Raw genomic sequence first — 10,823 nt, 5'->3', positions numbered from 1 at the left:
TATCCTGGCCTACACAAGTAGTTCCAAGCACGCCTAGACTACCAAAACCAAAATAAAAATTGTGACCATTTGTCCATAGTGACTTTTGGTCCTATTACTTCTCCAGGGAATTTTTTGTCTATCTTCTTGTTTAGTACTGATGGCTGAGCACTGTGCGCCTCAGACACGGTATGGGCTAAATCTCTATTACTGCTTGTTTGTGTTGAGACAGGCCTTGCCTATATAACTCTGGTTGGCCTTGAACTCACAGGCTACCAAGCGCTAGAATTAAAGTGAGCTTTAATTCAGCCAAGCCATTTATTTTTCATTTTGTGGCAAGGTCTTGCCTACACTATCACTTTGTAACCCTAGCTAGTCTTAGATTGACTTGTAGTCCTCCTACTTCAGTATCCCAAGTGCTGATGATACAGACCTAAACCACCAGAACCAGCTCCAGGAAATTCTTTCTGGCTTTTTTTTCTTAGTTTAGGTCCCCTGTCCTGTTCATCTCTTCTCTAGGTGGATGTATGTGTTTCACATAGTTTGGCTGGTATCAAGATAGACTGATAGTGAGTCGAAGACAATAGTCTTTGTCTTCTTCTCCTGCTCCTCCTCCTTCTACTCCTTCTTGAGCAGGATAGTGATAAATGAAAGGAGAAAGACACGGAGTGTTTGTTGGTAAATGTCCATAATCCCTGCCTGGAAGATGAAAGCATGAGGATCAGGAGTTCAGTCATTCTTGGCTACATAGAGATTTCAAGGCCAGCCTAGGCTACATGTGAAACACTTTCTTTTTATTCATTTATTTTTATTTTTAATTTTTTAAATATTAGTTAGAATTTGTTAACTTTGTATCCCTGCTGTATCCCTCTCCCTCATTCCCCTCCAATCCTACCCTCCCTCCCTCATCTCCTTCCTGCCCCTTTCCAAGTCCACTGATAGGGGAGGACCTCCTCCTCCCCTTTCATCTGACCCTGTTTTATCAGGTACCTTTAGGACTGGCTGCAAAGTCCTCCTCTGTGGCCTAGAGGGGCTGCTCCTCCCTCGGGAAGAGGTGTCAAAGAGCCCAACATTGAGTTCATGTCAGAAACAGTCCCTGTTTCTTTATTAGGGTACCCACTTGGATACTGAGCTACCATGGGCTACATCCAAGCAGAGGTTCTAGGTTATATACATGCATGGTCCTTGGTTGGAAAAACAGTCTCATAAAAGACCCCTGTGCCCAGATATATTTGGTCCTTGTGGAGCTCTTGTCCTCTCTAGGTCATATTAACTCCCCCTTCTTTCTTATGATTCCCTGCACTCTGCCGAAGGTTTGGTTATGAGTCTTAATATCTGCTTTGATACACTGCTCGGTAGAGTCTTTCAGAGGCCCTCTGTGGTAGGCTCCTGTCCTGTTACTTTTTTCTCCTACTTCCAATGTCCATCCCGTTTGTCTTTCTGAGTGAGGATTGATCATCTTACCCCAGGTCCTCTTTCTTGTTTACCTTCTTTAGGTGTATAGATTTCAGTATGTTTATCCTATCTTATAGGTCTATATAAGTGAGTATATAACATGTGTGTCTTTCTGCTTTTGGGATACCTCACTCAGGATGATCTTTTCTAGATCCCACCATTTGCCTGCAAATTTCATGATTTTCTCGTTTTTGATTGCTGAGTAGTATTCCATTGTATAAAAGTACCACACTTCTGTATCCATTCCTCAACTGAGTGACATCTGGGTTGTTTCCAGGTTCTGGCTATTACGAATAAAGCTGCTACAAACATGGTTGAGCAAATGTCCTTGTTGTGTACTTGAACATCTTTTGGATATATGCCTAGGAGTGGTATAGCTGGATCTTGAGGAATCACTATTCCTAATTGTCTGAGAAAGTGCCATATTGATTTCCAAAGTGTTTGTACAAGTTTGCATTCCCACCAGCAATAGAGGAGAGTTCCCCTTTCTCCACAACCTCTCCAGCATGTGTTGTCACTTGAGTTTTTGATCTTAGCCATTCTGATGGGTGTCAGGTGAAATCTCAGGGTCATTTTGATTTGCATCTCTCTGATGGCTAAGGATGTTGAACATTTCTTTAAGTGTTTCTCTGCTGTTCTGTATTGCTCTGTTTAGCTCTAATCCGCATTTTTAATTGGATTGCTTGATTTGTTGCTTTTTTACTTCTTTAGTTCTTTATATATTCTGGATATCAGCCCTCTGTCAGATATAGGGTTGGTGAAGATTCTTTCCCAGTCTGTAGGTAGTCGTTTTGTTTTGATGACTATGTCCTTTGCTTTACAGAAGCTTTTCAGTTTCATGAGGTCCTATTTATCGATTGTTGATCTCAGAGCCTGTGCTGTTGGTGTTCTGTTCAGGAAGTTGTCTCCTGTGCCAATGAGTTCTAGGGAAACACTTTCTTAAAAAAAAAAAAGGAGATAGGGAGAGCATAATCCTTCCCTTATTTTAATATAATTTGTCAAGAGCATAATGTATGAATAATTTCAGGTGTGTTGGGCTGGATGGCTGTAGTGTCTGCCAACCATGCACAAAAGATAAACGAGGACATTTTTGCTCAAGTGTATTTTGAGACAAGGTCTCACTGTATAGCCCTGGCTGACCTAGAACTCTGTAGACCAGGCTGGCCCTGAACTCACAGAAATCCACCTGTGTCTGCTTCTGCCTCCAGAGTGTTGGGATTATAACACATCTAGCACCCCCTTCCTTTTTTTTTTTTTTTTTTTACTTTCTGGGGACTGAATCTAGGGTCTCACATTTATTCTACTATTATGTTATATTCTTACCCTTGAGAAAATAAAGAATTAAAAACTATGTTTTTTGGAGTACTGAGCTAAAAAGTTTAAGACATATCCGGCCAAGCTGACCTTGATGCTTTTCTGCTCATTAGAGGTAATGGTTGCCAGGAAACCAACCCGGGTGACCTTGCACGGACTGAGCTAATCACCCCTCTCCCTTAGCAAGAGCCTATCAGTCCAGGACAAGACTGAAACCCAGCTGTTCCCCCACCCCCACCAGCAAGAGAGAACAAAGAAAGCCAGAACCGTTCACAATCCTGGCACTTTCCCACTGAAAATAGTTTTGAAATGTAGTATCCCCTTTTATGTATTAACCAATAGAAGGTTGCCATGCTGAATCCCCTGCTTTGGGTGCGCTGGGAGGGATGGCTTCCCCTCAATCACAAGCTTGGCCCTAACTCAGCTAGATACTAATGCCTTGGTATCTGTGAGAGTCACAGCCCAGGCTGCAAATAAAGATCCTCATGTGTTTGGCAATGGACTTGACTCCTGGTGGTCTTTTGGGGATCTCATAAATAGGGCACAACCCCCTCTCATTTGATTTCTTTTGAGACACTGTCTATGCCATAGAAATTTCCCCATCTACTTTCGCATGTTAGAAATTTTTCTGTGGTTCTGAGAATTTAACCCAAGGTGATGGTTAAATGTGCTGTTAGGCCTGGTCAACACTGTGCGCACGTGTGTGTGTGTGTGTGTGTGTGTGTGTGTGTGTGTGTGTGTGTATGTGGTGGTAGTTCTAAGGATCATACTCAGAGCTTTGTACAGTAGGAAAATGTTTTCAGTTACATTCCTAGCCCCAGTACCATTTTTTAAACAGCCTACTGCTATGATTTCTGTTTGTTGTGGGCCCCTGTCATTTATGAAACTTGCCTGTATCCTTTTACCGCTTACCTACTAGCCAAAATCTTGCATACATGCTCATCAGACAAACACATCTTCCTACCTCTGCTCCAGTCCATTATCACAGCTCTTTCCTCCACTGTGATATTATGTCTATCAGCCCAGACCAATGGAGGTGAAAGACCCACCAAGCAGCCTGGCTCAAGCTCCAGGAATCCAGAGCTGTGTTTCCATTCCTGCTAGACCTAAGAATACACCAACCCTTGGCAGGTGGCTGGGTTATTTTCAACTGTGGGGGCCTCAGGAATCAAAGGACTCATTCCAAGCCAGGAAGCAAATAAGCAAGCCTTTGTTGGTGGGCGTTAGATAACATCAGCTGTCTAGAAGCATGTGTTCCACTGATTCCCAATTGTTTATTTGCATTGCCCTCTTTTTTTCTGTCTCTCCCTTTATGGATTCAATCCCATTTCCAGTTCTGCTCTAAAACATGAACCTGAGTTTGCAGATGCAGATATTGGAAGGACAGAATAGGGGAGTGGAAGAACATCTTTTGCAATTTTCCCAATCCCATGTAGTTCTCAAGTTACAGAGGAGCTGTGAAGTGACACTGAGTGACTTCTAGTTTCTCTAGAGTTTCTCTCTTAAACATTGACATGTTAAGAAAGTAGGTCACGGTGCCTACTTCTGCTATATGTATTTATTTATTTATTCATTTTTAAGACATAACCTCAATAGGTAGATCTAGCTGGCCTGAAACTCACTATATAGACCAGGGTAGCCTTGAACCTACAGAGGTCATCTGCCTCTGCCCCCAGAGTGCTGAAAAATAAAGGTGTCTACTATTATAGTAGCTGGCTGGTTTGTTTTCTCTGTGTGAGTGTATGACATGGGGTATGTTTGGAGGCCAGAGGACAATCTGGATGAATTGGTAATTTCCTTCCATCTTATGAGCCCCATGGATTGAACTCAGGTTGATAGGCTTGCTTGCAAGTGCCTTTAACATGGAATCATCTCTCTAACCTTGTTGACAAAGTTAAAGTGCTATTATTTTCCTCCCCATTTTATAGAGGAGGTAAGCTGAGGAACAGAGAGGTAAGGTAAGTTACCCAAGTACACACAGGTAGAATGTGGAAATCCAGAGTCAGGACACAATTTCAGATCTGCCAGAGTCAAATACTTATGCTCGTTCTCACCTTTGTCTCTGAGACTGTCACTCTCCAGTTGTGTCCTAGGACAATCAGCTCAGAACCTCTTATTGTAGTGCAAAGGTAGCAACAGAATTTGCATTCCTGTCTAAAATCCTAATAGTGCCAAAGAGTACTATTTTGTATCCAAGAGAAAAGAACAGAAGTCAACCCCAATGCATAAATGCTTACCTTGCATGAAGGCAGGTAATATATCCATTCAAATGAAACATTTTTAAAAATGCACATAATAATATTCACATTGAAGAATGGGGTTTTATTTCAACAAATCAATGCCATCCATCATACGAACTGACTATTGAGAATTCAACTTGCATTGATTCTTCAATTTGTTTACATTTAACATACAAAATCCTTCTGGTATTACAATTGTCTAACAGCACGAAGCAGAAGTTTATATCTCATTTTATGATGTCATATATTTAGTGCTAAAATAAAGCACAAACACTAAGGTGCTGAAGGAATTCTTCCTTATAGAAAGGGCCCACACATTGCTCATATCTGAGAAGCTGCTATGCGGGCCATTTAGGCTGTAACAACCTGCATGACTCCTTAGAGATTCTTATTATTAGGATCTTGTTTTTGTTGCCATTATTACTTTGGTGATTTTTCAAGGGTTCAAGGTGATCCTGGCCTCCTTTCAAGCACTGGCACATGTATATAATAAAAGCTATGAGTCTTTGACATTTCTCGAATATGCAGTGTACTTACTGTACCCTAGTATTTCCTGCTGTTAATGGTTTGTGCCATTTCTCAGTCTCCCTCCCCCCCCCTTTTTTTTTTTCAAATATGAGTGCTACAGTGGCAGGGCTGGAGGTGAGGCATGGAAAAAGGGAAGAGGTTCATTTTCTTTCACATCCTCTAAATTACATATCATTTCCTTTCTATTTTTGTCTCCTTTCAAATATGGATGTCTTTATGAAATCTGCAGCTACTTGGGAGTCTGAAGCAGGAGGATTGCTTGAATTAGGAGCTAACGTACACTGCATAGTCACGTGTTACATAGCAAGATCTTCTTGAAAAATTAGTAGAAAGATGGCTGAAGATGAGGCTAAGCAGTAATTTGCTTGCTTAGCATGCAGAAGGTCCTACATTCTGTTCTCAGTACCACCAAAACAAACAAGCAAACAAGCAAACAGAAAAGAATTGGGTATGGCCTCCATTTCCCCAAAATTCAAACAGAGGGATGAAATACTTTACCCCATGAGTAAAGTGAAATTTGGGGACAGCATAGAAAAAGACTACCTGACATTGCCATTTGTAGGTTATTTCAGTCTAAGCCTCAGTTTCTTTCAATGCAAAATGAAGACAAGATATTTTTAACCTCAGGAAGGCCACAGTAAATAGGAACACAAATGACATCATAATATGTGTATATCAACTACATAGTGTCTGTCACTGAAGTGGTGCCTCAAAAAAAAAAGTAATTTCTGGGTGTGATAGCACATGCCCTTAATCCTAGCACTCAGAAGGCAACAACAGGTGAGTCTGAGGCCACATTGAGACTTCAGACAACCAGAGCTATATAAACAGACTCTGTCTCAAAACCTAACAGAAGCCAGGCATTGAGGCACATGTTTTTAATTCTAGCCCTTAGGGGTATGAGGTAGGAGCATCCCAAGTTCATGACCTGTCTGGCCCTACAGAATGAATTTGAGGTCAGCCTGGAAAGCTTCGTCAGACTCTGTCTCCAAATTAAAAGTAAAAAGAGGCCCAGGCATTAGAGGCCCAGTGGTAGGACGCTTGCCCAGCGTGTGCAAGTCCCACAGTTCCATCCCCATCGTGGGAGCATGTGTGTGTGTGTGTGTGTGTGTGTGTGTGTGTTGGGGGGGGGCGATGATCATCCTGATCATCTCGCGGAAAGTACATACTAAATGTTTTCAGGGATGCAGAACCAAAGAGCTACGAATATTATTAAATTATAACCCACATGAAGCAGATTTACGGTGAATGTCCCTTGGCCTTTTCATTGCTCTCTATGGAGGAAATATTCTGAACACTTTGAAGCATTCGCACTTGTCAAATAAAACATATAAAGAAAAGGCAATTTGGCAATGTATGCTTCGACATGTGACTCTAATGGAGCTCCTGTCAGAAGCACGATCCATGAGTTGATTGTAACTTTCAAAAATAATTTATGGTTTATCAACACATTATATTCTAAGGCTTTTCCATTCGTACTCATGAAGTTCATTTGTTTGTGGTTTTGTTAAAGATTTACTTTTTTTATTCCTCTGTGAGTGTGTGTGTGCATACTTTTGTGTGTGTGCGACATGTGTATGGGTGTATGGATGCCCAGGGAGTCCAGAAGGGGGACTCAGAACCCCCAGAGCTGAAGTTACAGGCAGCTGTGGCTGGGAATCAAACTTCGTTCTTATGCAAGAGCACAAAGTATTCTTCACCCAAGAGCCATCTCTCTCCTTCCTATTTGTGTTTTCAGACAGGGCCTTGACACTTGAGCCAGCACATTGGCCTAGTACTTGAGATCCTTCTGCCTCTACCTTCTGAGTACTGGGATTTCAAGCATGTGCTTCCAGGCGTGGTGCAACTCTGGAAGTTTTCCCTGCGAGTTTTGGGTGTGTTTTGAGGTAATCCAACTTTATCAGTTTTCAGACGAGAAACATAGGCCCAGTTTGGGGTGTGGTTTGCTCAGGGTCCTATCGGCATGTCTATCCATCAATAGCTCTTTTAAAAAGCAGATTCTTTCATTTCTTAGTTATGCGTATATGTACGTGTGCACCGTGTGCGATCCTTTGCGCGCCAGTGCGCATGTCCGGGGAGGGCACAGGTGTTGGAGCTACAGGCGGCTGTGAGCCACACGGTGTCGTCGTTGTGGAAAACGGAACTCCAGTTCTCTAAAAGAGCAATATACTCTCTTAACCACTGAACCATCTCCCCAGCCCCATATCACCAAACACCTTTATCCTAAGTTTCTTAGCATTCACAGTGCTTCCACACGCTTTCCACTGTCTTGGTGTGCAAACTGAGAGGTTCATTCAAGGGTGCTGTATCTAACCTTATCTGTAAGGAGAGCTATTATTATTTTTATTGTGGTAATTACCATCTCATGGGACCTTTCTCACATCCTTTGAAGTTGGGTGTCACAGGCCTTCCCATCCCTTTATCTGGTAGTACATCAAAAAGCAGGGGACTAAATGTCTCATCTGCTATATAAGCAGTTCAGTCACATCTGGACCTATGATATTCTGTACTCAGGGAATGTCAACACTTTTGGGAGCCTTTACAACTCTAACATTCTATGGTTTCTATTTAAAGGAGCTTCACAGTCAGGCTTTGAAAAACTTTTTTTTGCCTGTTTTGTCTTGGAGGACAAGAAAGCCTTAGAGGGAAGTTCTCACATTGTATGACAGTGAAGGAAACACATGTCCTTAATCTGGGCCCACTTTGTTCATCCTATAGTACTTCGGTTATCCAAACAATGAATTTTGCAAAGGAAAAAAAAAAGATTTTCAAGATGGCTGAGCATAGAGGTGGGAGACTGGACTCTCAAACCTAAAGAAAAGGCTTAAGAATATTTGTGGGATGAAGAGCTGATGAGTATGCTGATGCATGCCTTTAATTCCAGCACTTAGTAGGTAGATGTAGAAAGAGCAGGAGTTCTAGGTTATCCTTGGCTACGTAGAGAGCTTGAAACCAGCCCGTCATACCACAGAAACCCTGTCCAAAGGGGTGGGGTGGGGGGAAGAAGTAAACCGGGTGTGGTAGCTCACACCTGGTAATCTCAGCAATCAGGGAGGCAGAGCGGGCGGGTCAATGTGAGTTCAAGGTCAGCCTGGTCTACAAAGTGAGTCTAGGACAGCCAAGGCTACACAGAGAAACCCTGTCTCAAAAAAGAAACAACAAACAAAAAGAAAAAAAAGAAGAAAAATGGAGTAATCAGGCTTGAGGAAAGGTAGTTATTCATGTGGACTCAAACTGCATGTAGACCCAAACTATCTGGCTCTTCACGTTCAGAAAACAACAGTGTTAACAATTATCTGAGGGTGGACATCCTTCTGCCATCAAGAAGTCACCAGCTGCAGGCTGGAGAGATGGCTCTGTGGTTAAGAGCACAGTCTGCCCTTCCAGAGGTCCTGAGTTCAATTCCCAAGAACCACGTGATGGCTGACAACTACCCTTCCTGAGGGCCTGAGTTTAATTCCCATAACTCACATCAAGGAGCTCCCAACCATGAGTAACTCCAGCTCCAAGAGCTCTGATACCCTCTTCTGGCCTCCATGGGTACTTCACACATGTGGCATTCAATCACACACACACACATAAATAAATAAATACCTTGAAACAGAAATTTCACCCATGATGTAGGAGGTCATGAAAAATGCTAATCAGGAAAATAGAACAAGGGAGACACAGACCTTTTGGTTCCCAGAACACAGGTTGAGTGGCTCTCAACCACATAAAGCTGCAGTTACAGAGACTCTAATGCCCTCTTCTGGTCTCCATGGGTGCTGCATGCACATAGTGTACATGCAGATAAGCAGGCAACACATATACATTTTTTTTCTTGTTTACTTTTTATTCACAATCATAAACTTAACTCTGCAATCCACCTAGACTTGGAGGGGAATGAGGAAAATATGGAGGCCAAAGAACTTCAGTGAGAGCAGAGATTACAAAGTACTTTGAGCAATTGGGTTGGTGGTGCTCTCCTGAGCTACAAAAAGAATGGTCTGGTGGGTGAGATGCCCACAAGTCAAAAGAATTAGAGTTGTCCATAGTCGGAAATTGTGATCTTCTTGCTTGGTCTTGCTATTCCTGGACCCAAAATGCTCCAGAGCTTCCACCATGTCCATGCTTTCTATCACCTTCCCAAAAACCACATGCTTGCCATCCAGCCACTCAGTGTTGGATGTGTAGACAAATAATTGGGAACAATTTGTGTTTGGTCCAGCATTTGCCATAGACAAGATGCCAGGACCTTCAGGACGAAGTTCTCAGCCTCAAATTTATCCCTGTAAATGGACCTGCCGCCAGTGCCATTATGGCGTGTGAAGTCACCACCCTGGCACATGAATCCTGGAATAATTCTGTGAAAGGAAGAATTCCTATATCCAAATCCTTTCTCTCCAGTGCTCAGAGCACGAAAGTTTTCTGCTGTCTTTGGAACTTTGTCTGCAAACAACTTGAAGGAGATGAGGCCCAAGGGCTGGCCATCAGTCTCAATGTCGAAGAACACGGTGGGATTGACCATGGCTGCAGCAAAAGGTGACAGGGGACAACCATGTCTGAAAGAAAAAAAAAAAAAAAGCTTAAAAAAAAAAGCACACACATACATTTTTTTTAAACATTAATGTTGTTGTTATTTGAGACAGGCTGTCTCTACATAGCCCTAGCTGTTCTGGAACTCACTATGTAGACTAGGCTGGCCTCGAACATAGATCTACCTGCCTCTGCCTCCCAAGTGCTAGGATTAAAAACAATGCAGCCTGACCCCTGGCACTAAAACATTAAAAAAAAAAAAAAAAAAAAAAAAAAAAAACAGGTGTTGTATGCCTGTAATCCCAGGTATAGACAGGAAAGTCTGGAGTTCAAGTTCACCCTAAGCTATACAGCTAGTTCAAAGACAGTTTGGGCTCCATGAGACCCTGCCTCAAAAACAAAGTAGATGAAATTTATCTGGCCAATCAATTGGTGATGTCTTTGAGATTTAGAGAAGCTTCTGAACTATCCAGCTGGGACCAATATAACCACAAGGGTCCTTATAAGAAAAAGAATTCAGGAGAGTGTGCCCTAGTTAGTGATTAGATACAAAGGGGTTTAACTTACCTCTCCCACCAGAAAGGAATAAGGTCATGAGCCAAGGAGTGTGGGTGCCTTTAGAAGTTGGACAAAGCAAGGAAATGAACTCTTCTGGCACCTCTACAAGGAAATGAAGCTCTGTACCTTGAAATGGATCAGCAAAAATAAATATAGCTCAGGAAATGAGAAGATCAAAGGCTCATTCTCTGGCTTCAAATTAGTCATCAGTAAAACGGCGGGTTTTTAATT

At 42.3% G+C, this 10,823-nt stretch overlaps 1 pseudogene; it reads right to left on the bottom strand.

Moving 5' to 3' along the window:
- Positions 1 to 9,537: 9,537 nt before the first annotated feature.
- Positions 9,538 to 10,026, bottom strand: LOC110542193 (peptidyl-prolyl cis-trans isomerase A-like; annotated as a pseudogene).
- Between the last annotated feature and the right edge of the window lie 797 nt (positions 10,027 to 10,823).

Source organism: Meriones unguiculatus, chromosome X (genome assembly GCF_030254825.1).
Source record: "Meriones unguiculatus strain TT.TT164.6M chromosome X, Bangor_MerUng_6.1, whole genome shotgun sequence".
Classification (NCBI taxonomy): Eukaryota; Metazoa; Chordata; class Mammalia; order Rodentia; family Muridae; genus Meriones; species Meriones unguiculatus.
Note: the sequence above shows the minus strand (reverse complement) of the source record. Positions and strands in the feature narration are given on the sequence as shown.